This window comes from Camelus dromedarius, chromosome 1 (genome assembly GCF_036321535.1).
Source record: "Camelus dromedarius isolate mCamDro1 chromosome 1, mCamDro1.pat, whole genome shotgun sequence".
Lineage (NCBI taxonomy): Eukaryota > Metazoa > Chordata > Mammalia > Artiodactyla > Camelidae > Camelus > Camelus dromedarius.
This window is the reverse complement of record NC_087436.1, coordinates 70,038,302-70,058,157: the sequence shown is the minus strand read 5'-3', so window position 1 is coordinate 70,058,157 and position 19,856 is coordinate 70,038,302. Positions and strand designations below refer to the sequence as shown.

The 19,856-nt window shown below is 34.9% G+C and overlaps 1 long non-coding RNA gene across 1 annotated transcript in view; it reads left to right on the top strand.

Moving 5' to 3' along the window:
- LOC135321161 (uncharacterized) overlaps nucleotides 1-19,856 on the top strand; it is a 344,866-nt gene that overhangs the window by 2,080 nt on the left and 322,930 nt on the right. The window contains exon 2 of the long non-coding RNA XR_010380695.1: nucleotides 17,502-17,582. This is a non-coding gene — a long non-coding RNA (uncharacterized LOC135321161). The remainder of the gene's footprint in view (nucleotides 1-17,501; nucleotides 17,583-19,856) is intronic.

Sequence of the window (19,856 nt, the reverse complement as noted above, 5' to 3'; positions counted from 1 at the left end):
TATCTGCCTCCACCTCCTACTTTTTATATAGGTAAAATCCTGTCCTCTGAGTCATAGTGCAAATTTCACCAAGTAATTCAGTTTTGCAAATAGATAAAGGGAAGGAAGTTATAAATGTGTAGCAAATACTCCAAGCAGAGAAAAAGGTTAGCTGTGTAGACAAAAAGAGTGAGAGGGGTGTGTGTATGTGTGTGTGTGTGTGTAATGAGCAAATTGTTCAGAATTTAAGGGAATATGAGAGTAGACCCTTCTTTCCTTCTATTGGCCAGTGCATAATAAGGTAATCTGGACAGATTCAACTACAAGACAAACGTGCACTTTGCTTTTTATTTGATCCAAGTCATGAATTAATGAACAATATTTACATGAATGTATGTAGACAGAGGATACCTTTCCCATGAGGAAGTGAAAGGAGAAATCTGATTTGGCAGACATTTGGCAGTCCTAAGCAACTATCCTCTTCCTCAGAGTGGAACTGACTGACACAGGTGTGGGTCATTATAGGTTCCAAGAATGTCAAGGTGTTAGACTGATGGTGGATGGTTGAGGGGACTCCAATGTCAATATCATACAAAGGTAAACTCAGGTGGCAGGTTCAATTTTTTTTTCATTTACAAGTCATGTTGAATAATGGAATAGAAACTCTTTTTATCTGTAGAATGCAGGGTTTTCATCCTCATAGTCAGTTTTCTTCCCCCCTTTTAAAACATTTTAAGAAACCCAAATAGCTAATCCTTTGTCTTAAGGTACTTAAATCTTTTGAAGTTCATTTGAGGCCACCTATGAGCTCCTGAAGATAAGAGACCATGTCACATTGATTGTCTTGTCTCCAGTGCCAGCATGTTTCTGGATACATGACAGGTACTCAGTCAATATTTGCCAAAAGCATATAGTGGCTGAATAAAGTCTTCCTGTAAACAGAATCACATGCTACTGGCTGTAGTAGTTCAGTGCTCAAAGGATTGTGCTTGTATGCAATCACCTCAATAGGTGATAGAGTAGACCAGAGATGGGACTGTAACATACAGTTAGCGCCACTGCCATGACATATTCTGATTTAAGAAACTTCACTCTCAGTCACATAATTTCTCCCCATCAGGCAAATTCGTTGGTTAATTACTAGCTTCAAATAGAATCACTTAGCTCAGTTTTGTAATCATAGTAATTTGGCTAATATTGTTCTTTTGAAAATGAAGAAGAAAATGTACTTTACTTTTTTGGAGAAATTTCCTCTTTCTGTTTTGATTTCATAATGGTAGCAGGTAGTTGATAATAAATTTGTGCTGTGGCATTGTTGGAAAACACATACATCTTTTACCTCTGAATGGAATAAGACTTAGAAGTTGTCTTTGGAATATTTAAAGTATCTTTTTGAATAGGAAAATTATATATTTAACTTATTGCTTTTGGATGGTCAGGGCTGACATCTTGGCAACTGTGACTTTTAACTCAGAAGGAAGACACCACTGGATTAATCCAGATGAATCATGTATGGACACTCAGCTGTGTCCTTCAGTTTGATGTCTGGGCAATATTTCTCCGAGGGCACCCTCTAGAACACTGACTTACCGGCACTGCAGAACTCATTTTCAGGAGGCACAGGATCAGTATCATGTCCTTCATTTTGAAAAGTGGTATCTGAAACAGAGTTGGATTGGAGAATTAAATCAGAGGAATTTTTACTTCAGAATGGTTAAAAGACAATATTTTCCTGAGCCAAGTCTCTACTCTTCCAAAATGACTAGGTTCAAAACAAAATCAAAAACAAAAAACCAACTAAATGTTGCTAAACAGCTGATTTTTACTTACTAGTTTTTGGAATAAATTGACAAGCAATTAAAATTTTTCTAAGTACTCTGATTTTTTTACAGAGGTACCACCCAGATGAACATGAGGGAACACCTCCATGAATATTCTTTAAATGCTGTGTTTAATTTCAGAAAATAAATTATAAATTTGAAAATCCCTTTCACTGTGTGAAATTTTGGTCTATTAAGTATGATTCACAGGATTTTATACTTTGTTTCCCTCCAGAGTAAATTTTGAAATGCATTTTAAATGTAATACAACCAATAATCATTTCATAACAAACCTTTATGTGCAGATATAAAGGTTATACCATTCCATGTTTAGGTTATTCAGAAAACGATGCCAAAAATTATCTTTTTAAAATAAAAATGAGCTAGATATTTTAATTTCCTTTGATATTAGTGGACAATATATCTCAAAATTGAGTTTTCCTCTTTCTAAAATAAATTATCTCTTAAAGATATATACTTAAAGTTTATTCTAAAAGTTCAAACGACTACTCTCACATGAACAGAATTCTGACTAGTCAAGAAATTTACTTACTTTTCTCAATTATTAGTACTGTCACTAATCACAAATAGTAAAAAAAATTTATAGAAAAGTCTTTTTTTTCCTTAGCTGGAAGGATATTAGTCATGTCTTCTCTGGAACATGCTAATAATGGTTTACAATAGGCTATTATTCTGCTTCTGGTGACAAGTGAAGATAAATCCTCTTTATAAATGCTGCCTGGAGATAGGAAAAAAGAACTTACAGGAATCACATGGAAATCATAAAATCACATTTTACCTTCAATGCTGGCATGCACTGTGCTCTCAGGGCCTGGTGATGCCAACCAAGACAGTTCTAAGAAAAGAAGTTTAAAATTTTTTTCTGGACTGTGCCGGGGACTCACTCTGTATCTCTCATCCAGGGAAGACCTGAAACCTTTATTTAAAGTGCCAATCCACCAATCAAAGTGAAGCTAAATGGGGGAAAAAAACACAACCACTCTGCTCCTGCAATTACTCTACACCCTTTTATTTCATGCAAGGACATTGGCCCAGTAGAGTCTCATTATTTTTAATTGTAACTCAACCCCTGTATTTATTCAGAGAACTCGATTGCAGGCAAGACAGTGAAGGAATAGTGGGCATAAACTCTGAAGACAATTATTTTGGTGAGCTGGGAGAAATATCTGTAGAATAGGTGCAAAATAAACCATCATCTGCTTTGTGCAGGTTTTTATCTTTCAGTAAAGCTAATGACCCGTGCCAGTATTCTCAAGATTTTCACCTCATACTTGTTGTGGTAAAAGTAACTCTGCTCCCTTCCGCCAGCATACAGACAGTCTAGAAGGAAACACTAAAATGACTTCCTGGGCTTGGAAGAGAGGATGAAGATACTAGATGAGTAATAAATATGTTATAATCTTTCCTTAGAATTTCCCAGATATTTTTGTATCTGGAGACATATACTAGAGATAGCCAAACTTCTGCAAGAAATTTCAATAGGACCCTCTGAATGAATCACCTCAGGTAAACCTTTAGTGCATGTTCTTTGGTGGGGAGAGGTACATGCATCAGAACATTGTCCATGAACCAGTCAAGTCAGTGTGCACTACTCTCAGTTCACTCTTTAGATAGAACAATTTCCAGGCATTTAGTATGAAGCCAGGTTAGAGAGTGACATTTGTGTCACTTAAAAGGCTGCTATCAACATGAGTGAGATTTTCTCTCTGAACAGTTAAGAATGTCTTGGATACAGATTGACCTTTGGTAGCTTTTGTTATTTCTCTGCCCCTCCTTGTCTTTCCAAAGGTGTGATTTCAGATGTGGTAGGGGTAAGAGTTTAAGATTAGTTTCTTAAGAAGGGATGAGTCAGTATGCTCTTTAGGGAAGTAGAGGTCTTGTCAATTACAGGGAACATCGAGGAAGCTGGTATTTTGGGAGAAAGTTTTCTTCATACCTAACAGTTTATAATGATATCCAAGAAGCTGTCCGAGAAAAACTGCATTTCCCATTGATAAGAGAATTATTTTTAGGAGGCAAAGAAATAAAGTATGTGAATGTGTTTTGTAAATAGCAAAATGTTATTGAAATTAAAAGTATTATTTTTGGCCTCTCTCTCTCTCTTTATTCTGGCTCTGGTGCTTGGCCAAGTCCCTTAATCTCTCTGAGCTCCCATTTCTTCCTCTGTAATATAAGGGTAAGAATTACTACCTACCATAGACTTGTTTTGAAGATTTGGTGTGATGATGAAGATGCAGCAGCTCTGTACAGTGGGTGTGCAATAAATGGGTTGATAGTTCTTTGTGTGGGAAAAACCACATGAAACATGGGACCACAAAGACACTGTGTGTGCAGGTGTGACTGTGTGTGTGTTACAGGAGGAAGAGTACTGGCAGTTAGGTCCACGAACTCCAAGGAGGGTAGAGGAGGGATCTGATGGAAGGCATTTCCTCTAAATGGAAGCTGTTGCTGAATCTATGGGGTTAAGCTTCTTAGTTGACAGCTGAACAGAGAAATGGGAAGTGTGTGTACATGTCTTTTATGGCTTATGAGCATGATCATGACATGCTAATAATGATGTTTTGTAGGATTCATATGTTCTGCCTTTCTCTTAAGCCAAATACCCAGTATGTCATAAGTCATGTTGCTTCTACCTTTTTTGAAATGTCCTTCACGCTCAGTCTTGGCATTACTGTCTTCCAGATGTTTACCCATTAGTTTCTTTTGCCTTCAATTTCCTGCATACCAACACCAAACTTATCTTCCTAAAATATTGGTTTTAGCATTTCACTGCCCCACTCAAAAACTTTTTAAGGATCCCTGAGGCGCTAAGGTAAAATTCACCCTCTGGAACCAGTCAAATTAACATTTTAATTCACTTTTCTAATCATACCTCCCACTTTATGTGAAACACTATGTATTGATACAATAATAATGATTGTTGTAATCAGTTGAAGTTGGTTTTTTATTTTTGGTTTATGTTACTGAGAAAGTAAATATAATCCTATGAAAATATTTTAATTACAAAAAATTCTAGAAATAAGTGTGAGTACATGAGTGTTTCTGATAGTGATTATCGATGTTAAAGAAGTTACTGCAGCTGAAGGAAACTATGTTATGTTGATCAAGACTATACCTATGTTAAGAACAACCAGAGCCCCAATTAAGAAGCTCTGTGTTCAAAGTACAGCAAAAGTAAAAAAGCCCCTTAGAATAATAGAAGATCTGAAACACCTGTGGGGTGTTAGAAAAGTTATAAAGAAAAATCTAGAAAAAATAGCCCCTGTAGATGTTAGTACAGTTGGTGAGGGCACAGCTGTTTAAATCTCCTCTGTGACACTGATCATGTGACACTGGGTGAGCTACTCAACTTGAATATATATAGTATTTTCCCACAGTAACTTCATCTGTAAAATGGAGGCTACCATAAGACAGTATTAATTTCATTTAATTTAAATAGAATACTGAACATAAAGTTCTCAGCACACTATCTGATATAATGAAAATGTTCAATGACCATGAGTTATTATTATTCCTGAAATAAAGAGACATTAATATGGAAAGTCTACTTCATATTTGACTATGAGCCTTGGCTGTGGCTATTCCAGCCACCAGTGGGAACTATAACAACTAACTAAAATGTGTAGGGATGTTTTGTATGTGACAAAACACAAACTCTAATTTTTACTTTGTTTTGACACATTGTCCTTTCAACAGAATTGTTTAGTCACTCTCTCCAGAACATGCCGTGGTTTTTCTCTTCCAGGGTTTTAGGTGAACTTTTCTCTCTGCCTAGACTCTTTTCTTACCTCTTCACAACTCATTTTAAAGTTCTATTCAAATTTTGCCTCTTCTGTGACTCCTTCCCCCACTACTCCATTCCTCTGTGATTTTTCCTTCTCTGAATTCCAAATATTTGTCAGTAATTTGGCAATCATTCATACGTCACATGGTGACAGATTTCTTGGTATAATCTTTCATGTTTCACTTGCATGCAGTCCTCTAAATTTAGGGATATGGTTTTCATGTCTTTTCAACCATGTAAAACATTCCTGTGAGAACAGAAATCATCCCTTCTCCTATGCTGCATCCTTTGGTTCTGTGCACATTATCATAGGTAATACTTGGATAGTATTTCCTGTGGGAAGGCATTATTTTAGTGTTTTACAATGTATTAATTTATTTAATCCTCACAAGAACTTTATGAAGAAGACACCAGTCTCCCCTTTCTACACATGATGAAACTGATCTATAGAGAGGTGAAGTAAATTGCCTGAAGTGACAATCAAGTAAGTGGTGGAACCAGAATTTAGATACAGGCATGTTGCTCTTATGCACTATGCCAAAATAAATCAGTCATCCAATGGCAGACGACACTGACCAGATAGAGAGAAGTACAGCATAACACACCTGTCTGTAGGGAATTTATCAGCTACTTACTCAAAGGAGAGACATACCTCCAGATAGCTAGTGAAACATACAACAAAACAACAATGATTTAACTGAAAAGCACATACAATATCAAAATGCATAATCCCACAGGGATTAACTGCTAAAATAAGTAAACTATAGAACAGGGATTCTCAACCAGGGATGATTTTATGCCCCTCAGCACCCCAGGGAACATTAAAAAACGTCTAAGTGATATGGGGTATCTCTGATTGTCACAATTTCAGAGTGGGGAATGGAGGAGGAAGGATTTGCTATTACCATCTAGTGAGTAGAGGCCAGAGATGCTGCTAAATATTCTACAATGCACAGGATAGGCCTCTCCCCTTTCATCAAAAAAATTATCCAGCTCCAGAAGCCAATAGTGGCAAGGTTGGGAAACTGCAGTAGAAGAATGCTATAAAATTTCTGAGGTTGAAGAAATACTTTGGGGCTTTGGAGTCAGGTATGAGGACAATAGGTTTATGCTGAGCCCTTAAAGAAGGATGAGATTTTACAAGATGCTGGTGACTGAGTGGACTGATAATTATTAAGTTTTCTAGGAAAAGAATTTGATAGAGTGTCATGCATTAAGCTTTAGGGGAAGGGAAAAGGACAGAGAGTATGATCATGTCAGGGAAGGCCAATTTTTAAAGCTGATTTTGTGTTAGAATAAGAAAAGCAATAATAAAGGTTTCATAGATCTTATACTAAAGTATATGATATTAATAGCATATTTTTAGCGATCACTTACCATGCACCAGATGCTGTGCTAAATAGTCCTTCATTCATCTTCATGAACCACCTCATGAGATAAGTACTATGAAAACTGAGCTTTAGAAAGGGTACTATGTCCTTCAGAGTTAATAAATAGCACAGCTGGGAGTTAATCTCCAAAGACCATGCTTTTTTTTGTGCAAGTTTTTCTTTTATTTCATTATTTCAGAGGATTATATTTCTTATAAGAATGATGTATGCAATTACTTATAAGAATTTCCTATCTTTGAACTCGAATTTATTTTTTTGAACAATATAACATTTTTTATTGATTTATAATCATTTTACAATGTTGTGTCAAATTCCAGTGTAGAGCACAATTTTTCAGTTATACATGAACATATATATATTCATTGTCACATTTTTTTCTCTGTGAGCTACTATGAGATCTTGTATATATTTCCCTGTGCTATACGGTATAATCTTGTTTATCTATTCTACAATTTTGAAATCTCAGTCTATCCCTTCCCAACCCCCGCCCCCTTGGCAACCACAAGTTTGTATTCTATGTCTATGAGTCTATTTCTGTTTTGTATTTATGCTTTTTTTTTTTTTTTTAGATTCCACATATGAGTGATCTCATATGGTATTTTTCTTTCTCTTTCTGGCTTACTTCACTTAGAATGACATTCTCCAGGAGCATCCATGTTGCTGCAAATAGCATTATGTTGGTTTTTATGGCTGAATAGTATTCCATTATATAAATATACCACATCTTCTTTATCCAGTCATCCGTTGATGGACATTTAGGCTGTTTCCATGTCTTGGCTATTGTAAATAGTGCTGCTATGAACATTGGGGTGCAGATGTCATTTTGAAGTAGGGTTCCTTCTGGATATGCCCAGGAGTGGGATTCCTGGGTCATATGGTAAGTCTATTCCTAGTCTTTTGAGGAATCTCCATACTGTTTTCCACAGTGGCTGCACCAAACTGCATTCCCATCAGCAATGTAGAAGGATTCCCTTTTCTCCACAGCCTCTCCAGCATTTGTCATTTGTGGACTTTTGAATGATGGCCATTCTGACTGGTGTGAGGTGATACCTCATTGTAGTTTTGATTTGCATTTCTCTGGTAGTTATATTGAGCATTTTTTTATGTTCCTATTGATCATTTGTATTTCTTTCTTGGAGAATTGCTTGTTTAGGTCTTCTTCCCATTTTTGGATTGGGTTTTTTTTTTTTTTCTTATTAAGTCATATGAGCTGCTTATATATTCTGGAGATCAAGCCTTTGTCGGTTTCATTTGCAAAAATTTTCTCCCATTCCCTAGGTTGTAAGACTCCTATTTTTTGACCTTTGATTGTTTCTAATTTTTACTATAAATATTTTAATTAGTAAATAATAAAAATTTATATTTTGAATTATTTTCTTTGTATAATTTCCCATGAATAAGATTCCTAGTTAAAAGTATGCATATTTTTATGACTCTTGATAAGTATTGCCAAATTATCCAAATTTATATGCTACCAACAGTTTATGTATACCAGTTCACTTGCCAGAATTTATTCATCTAATTAATTTTTTCCATAATTCAGTAGTTATAATGTAGTATTTCATGTTTTTGACTTTGTTTTGAGGTATAACTGACATATAATGTATTAATTTCAGGTGTATGATATAATGATTCAATATTTGTATATATTGTGAAATAATCACTTCAAGAAGTCTATCCGTCACCATACACGGTTATAAAATTTTTTCTTGTGATAATAACTTGGTGTTTTAATTTATATTTCTCTGATCATTATCAAGGTTAAATATTTTCTTCACATGTTTATTATTTGTTTTTAGATTCCAAGTTTTTAAAAATTTTAATACAGAAAAATGAAACAATTGCAATTAGTGCCTCAGCTTCTTTAGCAGAGGGAAACCCTTCACAGACAAATAAACCATAAAAGATTTTCTTCACATGTTTATTTAATAACTGTATTTCTGCTTTTTGAAAATTGTTCATGTTTTTACTTATTAGCCACAGAGAAATTGATATTCTTATCAATTTGTATATGTTTTCCATTTATCACTGAGCATATGATGAAACATTTTACATAACATACAAATTAATCTTTTGCCATGTTTAATGTAAACTTTTTGATATACATTAAAAATATGTATGTTAAAATGCCTTCCATGTAAAGAGTTTCTATCTCACAATAATTTCTCACATAGTATGCTTCATATATACTTACTGCAGTTAGGTTGAACTCATTTTCTGCCCCTCTTTCCTTTCTTTGCGTGATGGATTCCAAAGTCACATCCCTGGAAACTCTGACAATGAACAAATTTGTCATTGGTTCTTTACAAACAAGGGAGTTTGTTGTGACAAAAATATGTGTAATGAATACAGTAGTTCTTGGCGGACTGCCAGGTGACACACCAACTTGCTTTGTATGTTTAAAGGGTGATTCATCTCTTTCTCTTCTGGATTATTATCTGCCAGTTGATACCCATTATAATAAGCCCAATTCAGAAGGACTTTTGGAAGAATGAGAGAGTTGACCGCAAGCCAATACAGGATGACTTCAGGTCTTCACACATTGACTCTACATGATGACATGAGTCAGTTTTACAGTAGAAATGTTTGTTTTCACTCTGCCCAGGAGAAGCCTCTGGTGTGGATAATAGGAAAGCAAAGCAGGAAACATACATATCTTGTTTTAGTCACTTAACTACTGAGTTTGTTAAAGAGCATTTATTAAAGGCTCACTTTGACCTTTCATATTTTTTTAAGAAGAAGTATAGTCAGTTACAATTTGGCCATTTCTGGTGTACAGCATAATGCTTCAGTCATACATAGACATACATATATTAGTTTTCATACTCTTTTTCATTATAGGTTACTACAAGATATTGAATATAGTTCCCTGTGCTCTATAGGAGAAATTTGTTTTTTAAAATCTATTTTATATATAGTAGTTAATATTTGCAAATCTCAGACTCCCAATTTATCCCTTTCCACCCCCTTTCCCCTGGTAACCATAAATTTGTTTACTATGTCTGTGAGTCTGTCTCTTTTTTTTAGATAAGTTTATTAGTGTCTTCTATTTTCCTTTTTCTTAGATTCCACATATGAGTGATATCATATGGTATTTTTCTTTCTCTTTCTGGCTTACTTCACTTAGAATGACGATCTCCAGATCCATCCATGTTGCTGCAAATGGCATTATTTTATTCTTTTTTTATGGATGAGTAGTATTCCATTGTATAAATATACCACATCTTCTTTATCCAGTCATCTGTCAGTGGACATTTAGGTTGTGTTTCCATGTCTTGGCTATTGTACATAGTGCTGCTATGAACATTGGGGTACATATATCTTTTCAAATTAGAGTTTCCTCTGGATACATGCCCAGGAGTAGGATTGCTGGATCATATGGTAAGTCTATTTTTAGTTTTTTGAGGAATCTCCTACTGTTTTCCATAATGGCTGCACCAAACTACATTCCCTTTTTTCCACACCCTCTCGAGCATTTATCGTTTGTGGACTTTTTAACCATGGCCGTTCTGGCTGGTGTGAGGTGATATCTCATGGTAGTTTTTATTTGCATTTCTCTGATAATTAGTGATATTTGGCATTTTTTCATGTGCCTATTGGCCTTGTATGTATTCATTGGAGTATTGCTTGTTTAGATATGCCTAGTTTTGGATTGGGTTGTTTGTTTTTTTGTTATTAAGTTGTATGAGCCATTTATATATTCTGGAAATTAAGCCCTTGTCAGTCTCATCTTTTGCGAATGTTTTCTCCCATTTTGTACATTGTCTTTTTGTTTTGCTTATGGTTTCCTTTGCTGTGCAAAAGCTTATAAGTTTAATTAGGTCCCATTTGTTTATTTTTGCTTTTATTTCAATTGCCTGGGTAGACTGTCTTAGGAGAATACTGCTAAGATTTATATCAGATAATACTTTGCCTATGTTTTCTTCTAAGAGGTTTATACTGTCTTGTCTTATGTTTAAGTCTTAGTCATTTTGAGTTTATTTTTGCATATAGTGTGAAGGAGTGTTCTCACTTTACTGATTTACATGCAGCTGTGCAGTTTTCTCAATACCACTTGCTGAAGAGACATTGAACTTTAATATTAAAGGTCAAAGACCATCATATTAAATTTAATGATGGTAAAGAGACACTCAAACTCCTTTTACTCAAAAATGTTATAGTCTAGTTGAAGAAACCATATGTGACATTGATACATGAGCTGACATGAGCCTTATTATGAAAAATCTTACTATGTTAAAGATAGGATACAAAGTGCTAAGTTGCTAAGAATGTGGGCTTTGAGGTCAAAGTGATCAGGTGTGTCCTGGGCAAGTTACTTCACCATTCTGTGCCTCAGTTTTCTGATCTGTAATAGAGTATAAATAAAGTACTACATCAAGTAAATGAAATAGTGTACTAAGATGATTAGAACAGTGTTTGTACATTGCAAGCATGCAATTAATGCAAATTATTATTTATTTAGGGTAAATGCTAAAGGGATGTCAAATAAGGGGGTTAGTAGAATAGGAGGCTTAATCATAGAAGCATTCTTGCAGAAAGTGAGTTTTAAAAGTAAAATTGCTGATAAAGAATATAGGATATAAGGTGAAAGGCCCTTCTATGTTGAAGGAAAAACCTATGAAAAGAAAGGAACTGGTTGCATGATGGTGAAAGAAAAGCAGACTGGCTGAGGTTAAACAATAGTAGGGAACCTAGTGAAGAAAATGTATCCAGTTGGTAGAATGTGATGTGATCATGATGCCAAACTGAAACTCAGTTTTTCCTTTTAGAGGGTAGGTATGGTGGTAATAACTGTCTAGAACAGTGAAGCAATTAGTTTCTCTTCTGTTTTTGCATGTAAGTTACATATAGCCAAAGGATGGTACCAGGAAAACAAAATTTTGTCCCAGTTTTTAAATTTTTTGGTTCTCCATGATGTAAAAATCTGATTATTTGGATATATTAAAACATTTAATATACATAAAAATAATAGTGTATATTTATTGTCTTTTCTGTGTTCTAGGTCCTGGACATTTATTGCATTTTATCTGTACAACAACTCTTTCAGGCAGGTACTATTGTTATTGTCAGTTTTACAGATGAAGAAACTGAGTTGAGTTGGGTTAAGTAATTTGCCCAAAGTCACATAGGTAGACAGTGGTGCTCTGGATTCAACCCAGATCTGTCTGACACTGGGATCAAATTGCACCAAAAGATCAAAAATTTCTCAATGGAAAGGAGCTGAATGTTAAAAAGGAATTATTATTAATTGGATTTGAATTTTATTGCAGCTTAAATGAGTGGTTGAAATTGCTCCCTTATGCATTCAACAACTGAGCATCTAATGTGTACCAGGCATTGCTCTAGACATGAGATATGAAAGTGAACAAAACAAGACAAAACCCCCTCAAATAGCTCACCTACTAGTGGGGGAAACAGTCAATTAACAAGGTTAGTATGTTAAATACATGGTATGATAAGTGCCAAGGAGAAAAAATTGAGCAGGAAGAAAGCATAGGAATTGTTATGAATGTGTTTTGAAATTTTGGATAGGGTGGCCATGGAAGGTCTCAGTATAAAGAAGTCATCTGGGAAGGAAGTGAGGGAAGACATTCTGGCTGGGTTCTACAGCCTCAAGGGGGCCAAAAGTGGAAGCATAGTACAGGTTAGGAGAGATTGCAATAATCTAGGTGAGAGACGATGGTGGCTTGGGATACAGCAAAAGCAATCCTAAGAGAGAAGTTCATAGTAATACAGACCTTCCTCAAAAAACAAGAACAATCCCAAATAGACAACCTAACCTACCACCTAAAAGAATTAGAAAAAGATGAACAAACAAAGCCTAAAGTCAGCAGAAGGAAAGAAAGAATAAAGATCATAGAGGAAATAAGTAAAATAGAGATAAAAAAATAATAGAAAAAATCAAACAAACCAAGAGCTGGTTTTTTGAAAGGGAGGTCAAGATACTTGCTAAAGATGTATGTCTGATAAGTATATCAGAATTTAAATTCAGATCAGTATGACTCCAAAATCCATACATGTTGTTTTTTTGTTTTTGTTTTTTTTATTTTTAGTTTTTAATTTAAGTATAATTGATTTATATTATTATATTAAGTATACAACATCGTGATTCAGTGTTTTTACAGATTATACTCTATTAAAAGTTATTACAAGATAATGGCTATAATCTATTCTTGTTGCTTATCTATTTTATACATAGTAGTTTGTATCTCTTAATCCCCTATCCCTAATTTGCTCCCCACTTCTCCCCTTCGGTAACCACTAGTTTGTTTTCTCTATCTGTGAGTTTATTTCTATTTTGCTATACATTTATTTGTACTATTTAGATTCTACATATAAGTGATATCATACAGTATTTGTCTTTGTCTAACTTTTTTCACTAAGCATAACATTCTCTAGGTCCATCCATGTTGCTGCAAATGGCAGAATTTTATTCTCTTTATGGCTGAATAATATTCCTGTGTGTGTGTGTGTGTGTGTGTATACACACACACATCACATGATCTTTATCCATTGGTCTGTTGATGAGCACTTGGGTTGCTTCTATATCCTGGCTATTGTAAATAATGCTGCTGTGAACACCAGGTGCATGTATCTTTTTGAATCAGTGTTTGCATTTTTTTCCCAGGTATATGCCCAGCAGTGAAATTGCTACATCACATGGTAGTTATATTTTTAGTTTTTTAAGGAAACTTTATACTGTTTTCTGTAGTGGATACACCAATTTACATTCCCACCAACAGTGTAAAAGGTTACCCGTTGTCTACATCATCTTCAGCATTTGTTATTTGTAGACTTTTTGATGATAGCCATTCTGACAGGTGTGAGGTGATAGCTAATTGTAGTTTTGATTTGCATTTTTTTGATAATTAAGGATGTTGAGCATCTTTTCATGTACCTACTATTTGTCTCTATGCCTTCTTTGGAAAAATATCTATTCAGCTCTTCTACCTATTTTTTGATTGGGTTGTTTGTTTTTTTGATATTGATTTGATACTGAGTTGTATGAGCTGTTTATGTACGTACATGCTGTTTACTCTACATCACACTGTCCTTAAGTAGGAAACTGGACCTGAATGGATTATATTAATCAGCATTATTTACTTTAAGATTTGAAGTGCTCTGAATATGCTGCATATTAATTCATAACATTATTTCACAGCATTAATTCATACTGGTTGTTAAAAATGAAAGGAAGCCCAGACACTTGACTCAATTATTTCGTTTTGGTCACGGGCTCTTGTATGTTAAAAACAACATAAAATAAATAAGACAACTTTCTACCTAAAGCCTGGTGTTACAAGTTATGGTATAAGTGCTCTGCGAGTATGCATGTTCTGCTACTATTCTGCTTTTTTAGATAGTATCTCCTTGCTCATATCTTAGCTAAATTTTGTCATTTGTACCAATCCTTAAAAGGCAAAGAAACTTACTGATTTGTTTTGGAAGAGCCGGTCAGAACCGGCTGTCTCTGATTAAAAGGCCTAAACCAACTTGGAAAAAAAATCACATTATTTTCAATCCACATTTTTGAATGATAGGCAATGTCTGAAAGTTATCTATGGGGGTAATTACCAGGGAAAATATAGGCTAGAAAAATAAGAAATGGGTAGGCTGTCTTTGGCCCAAAAACCAAAGAAATGAATCAACAGAAAAGTAAACCAGTAGAGACAGCATACCTTAAATTATAGAATTTTCATGATTTATTTAAGAAACCAGTTAAAACTGGAGAAGCATTTAAAAAAGTATGATTAAAATTTTTTTTGTGAGATAAATATATATTAAAGAATTAGAAAATGTAAATTTGCCAAGCAGTTTCATTTCTCCAGATGATTCCTATAGATCTGTAATTGCTAATGATGATTGTAAATGATATAAGACAATAATAGTGAGTATTAATGAGCTCTTATAATGTACCAGGCATATAGTAAGCACTCGACATGCATTATGCCATGTAAAGCTCAAGTTTCAGCAAACTGTGTTTCTGAATGGTAACTATGAGCAATGTTGGGGTGTAACTGTCCCCCTGAACAGGGAAAGCATCCCTCCTTATTTTTCTTACACCTGCCTGACTTCACTTATATATGTTACCTGCCTTACCTGGGTGGGCATTTTGGCTTGTGATTCCTGCTTTAAATCTTAAGTGCTTTTCACTACAGCATGCAGGATGACTTTGGCTAAATTGACTTTCTACTCTCTCACTGAGCTTACATTGTAATGTGGTGTGCACTGTTATAAGTTGTAAGAACAAAATAGGCTTCTTAATTAAGAAAAATGAATAGGAACAGATGCATTTTCAGGCCTCATGGAGTTAGGATGTCATCCAGTATCTTGAGATTGCTCTGGTATCTGCCAGCACCTTCACAGGTCAGCAGGCATTGCAGCTTTTCCTCTAGTGGCTGTGCCTTCTTGCAGAGACAAAGCTAATGTCTGTGCTGCTTTGCATGACCTGGCTGTTACTAACTGCCTCTTCCTAAGTCTCCAGTTTAAATTTTCTGAGAGGACCTGACTGATTTAACTAAGCACCATTCCATATAGGAGATCTGGATTGGGCAGAACTTTTGGGGTCAGGGAACCTGATAGACTGTTGGCCAGAAAAAGTACCCATCCCTAGTCCAATCTGTTGTGTCCAGGGAGGGAGGGTGAAAGTTACAAAGCATGATTAAGGAAACTTTTAGAAGAGGATGTGGGTCTGGTAGGCATTTTGAAGCTCCCAGAAGGGGTTATGACTGTCAGATACCTTTCTTGGCCTGTTCAGTATAAGCTTCCTGACATAACGGTTATATTTTTTAAAAAGTTAAAATCAGACTACTCTTATTAATTTATATTAAGCAGCAGAGGTCGCCTCTTGTCAGATTATCTCCCTATAGAAAGACCTACATCAAAAGCTAAATCATAATCACCTAATTATTTATAAATATAGATGTTAAGTGGCAAGACTAAGTTAGTTTGACATATAGAGCTAACAAGAGGGATGGATTTGCCACTGGCCCTGGAATACATGAAGCTGCTTAGCCACAACTTTCTGCATCTTCCCCACTTTAGAGATGACCTTACAGATGATTTGTTACTCCGAAGATCACTGGAAAGAGCTCCTTCAGTAGGTGATGTATGGCTAGACACGACCAGTGTTTCTGACTTGCCTTTTTCTAAGGATGATATTTAATTTTAACTTTTAGCTGAAGAATTGTTAATTTTTTCAAAATGAGAATACTTAATATTAATTTTATTTAAAAAATTTAGAATTGCAATATAGTTGATGTACAATCCTATATATAAGGTATAGGTGTACAACATAGTGACTCACAGTTTTTAAAGGTTATACTCCATTTATAGTTATTATAAAATATTGGCTGTATTCCCTGTGTAGGACAGTACATTCTTTTTTATTTATTTATTTATTTTAATTGAAGTATAGTCAGTTTACAAGGTATCAATTTCTAGTATACTAGCATTCTAAGGTCTGCCAGGAATAGTGTGCTCAATGTGGAGTTTCTGGAGTATATGGAGCAGAATTTGTCTTTGAAGAGAGACCTATTAACATTTCCTCACCCACATCCAGTCCACAGGACTACACATTCTCAAAGTGTGGTCTGGGGACACCCAGAGGTTCTGAGATCCCTTTTTGGTCCTGGAATTCAAAACTATCTTTTATAACAGTACCAGGATGTTATTTGCTCTTTTCAATCTCATTCTTTTATCTCACAAGTGCATCGTGGAGTATTCCAGAGGCTACATGACATATGATATAGAGTGAATACAGAAGTAGACAGGAGAATCCAGTTATTATCTATGAAGCCAGACATTAAAGAGATTCACAAAGTGTCATTATTCTTACTAAAATTTTTGTTTTGAGAAATAGTTATTTTTCATATAAAAATTTTATTTATGCTAACATGTAATTGGTTTATTGCTGTTATTTCAAAATAGTTGATAAAGGTAAAAAGTGTTCTCTATTTTAGTCCACAAAGCCTTTTGGGGGTCTTCATTAATTTTTAAGAGTATAAATGGATCCCGACCCTGAAAAGATCTCTACTATAGATTTTTTTCTACCATTACTATAATGCCAAAATTGAAAAGAGGATGTGATTACTATATGTGATTCTAATTCTGTAAAATTATAGACACATCAATACACAGGGAAAAGATTGGAAAGAAATAAATAGAAACAGGATCATCTTTGATAGGATAGTGGTTAATTTAAATTTTGAAAATATCCTTTTCAAAATTTCTAAAATGAATGTGAATTTTTTTATTAGTAAAATAAAATGATACGTTAGATATCATTTAAAATATAGTGCGTGCTGATTCTGTGGTAATGCATATGTGGTAAAGAGAACCAGAATAAACTCATTTAGACATTTAGGGTTATTTCCAAGTCTACAAAATTTAGTACTACAAAAGCTCTACAAAATACAATTCCTCACACTTTTCAAAGAGGATAAAGTCTTTCTAACCTCTAGATGGGCTTCATCTTTTTTTTTTTAAACCTCTATTTTCTTTCAGATCTCTTTGAAAGAATTACATTGCGAGAAAATTCCTGCAGGAGAGAGGATTGAAAATGAGACATGAAGTTACAACAAAATGGTAATGTCAATTTGAAGGTAAAATTCTTGGAACAGAGAAATTCCAGGATTTTCTCTGTTTCAGTGACTTTAATTACGTTCATTCTTATTAAATTATACTTCCACATAATCTACAGTTACATCGGAATCTTCCTCATAAATTTAATTAATGCATCCATCTGGTCATTAGTGAACATTCACTGGATGATTTCTCTGAACTAGTCAGTGGGCTCTGGTGTTGAGATTACAGGGGTGAATAATCATGTTCCCTTTCCTCTCTAACAGTCTGTGAGATAGTCACACATATAAAGAAACTAATTAAAGTTTGGTCTGACAAGTAGGATGTGCCAAGAACTGTGCCACCATGTAAAGTTTAGAAGTTGATTTATTTACTCAGACAGAATTTACTGAGGTCTAACTTTGTGCAAAGTACAGTGTTAAAGGATTTAGGGGGCCTGGCAAATAATTTTGCTTTCTAGACGCTTAGAGTCCTGCTGAGGAGATAATGATGCTCACACACTTAAGATCAGCAGTGGTAGCTCAAGGCAGTATGAGATTAAATTCCAACCACGTAAAGTAAATAGGGCCATAGCATTTCAGAGAAGAGACCTTTAAAGGCAGGAGCAGTTTCAAAAATCTAATTGCAAAGCCCCCTGAATGAGCCTTGAAGAGCTGCAGAGCCACAGGGCTGAGAGCAGGGACATGGTGTCTGAGTGTGGAGGTGGCAAATAGTGTACCTTTTTTGTACTCCTCAGACCTGAAACCCTCTTTTTATATAAATACTTCCTTTCCTGAAATTAAATTCATTCTGTAACCTCCATGTGCACATAATTTAAAAACTGCATTAAATATAAGTATAAAATCCTTACTATAATTTAAAGGAGAAAGAAAAGTATAATAAGAAGTGTGCACTTCGGTGTAAAGCGCTTGAGCACAACTACACAAGAAGCCAAAATGAAGTGGTCAGATGTCTGTACCTACTTGTAATGACTAAAAATTTGGAAGAAGTAAAATTAAAAGCCATGCTGAACAAGAAGGAAAATGAGAGAGTAGAGGTGCAGTAGACACCACAATAAAAACTACCGTTAGGTTAAGTAATGACAGACTAACCTGTCTACATCTGGTAAGAGAAAGTGGGAAATAACCTTAACTGCAGTAGGGACAACATGTCAAGACAAATTACAGATTGTTGAAGTGAGAAAATGAGGAAGTATGATATTCTTGCAAATGAGCTGGCCTTATTTACAAGTGTGTGTCAAAATAATTCCCTCTGTTGCATGGGACAGACGAGAATAGTTTAATAAACAAAATCTATCTTGAAACCACATGTTGAGGTATAGATTCTGTCTTGAATATCCAAAGGGACCACAGAGACCATACAGTTTGATTGTCAACAGGAGACTAGAGATCTACTGAAAAAAGAAATAACAATTCAAGGGATAAAAGAGAAGTTTTGTAGAAGATCTCTGGGAACCATAAAGTTGAAAAGAACAGTAGGCAATTTCAAGAAATTTCAGGCTGTGATTTTCATAACGTACATGATTAGAAAACATTATGCTCCCAAATTAAAAAATAGAATTCTTAATAAAATGTGGTGAGATCTGTGCATTTCATGTATGTCAACTAATATTAATGGTATCTCAAATCTTCTCTATATAATATTGGCAAGTATCAGCTACCAAGGCAGATGGTACAAATGTGGCCATTAGCTCAAATGCCATGAATAGTGCTTGTCTTTAGGGACATGATTTTCCACAATGGTTAACTACTCTTGGAAAAGTTTGAACAGAAACCAAGTATTCTCTCTCCATGATTAAAAGGAAGGTACGGGCCTAAAATATTCTGTGTATACTAACATTCAAAAAGAGTTAGATCCTAGGCTCAGATAAACAAATTGTTTTATTTATCTCCATGAAAACCTGGTGGACACTTGAAAGGCATGCAGGATGTGAACTACATCTTTCTCGTTTGGCACTTCCCCATATATTGTAGAACACTGAGCAGCACTGGCACTTGCCACTGCACATCAGTAGCAGCTTCAAGCATTGTGACAGCCAAAAATGCCTGCAAAAATTGCCAAAATACCCCTAAAGTGTTGTCCCATCTGCATTACAAGGTCCCGTTACTATACAGCAATGAGAAGGACTTTCAAATCAAGGCTGCAGATTTTATTCACAAAGACTTGAGAAGTTATTGGAGCGTTCTAATGCCTGAACTTACTCTAAAATTCAGCTCTGTAGCTTTTCATGTTTCTGTAATTTTTATACTATCACGACTCAAAAGAATCAAACTCCTT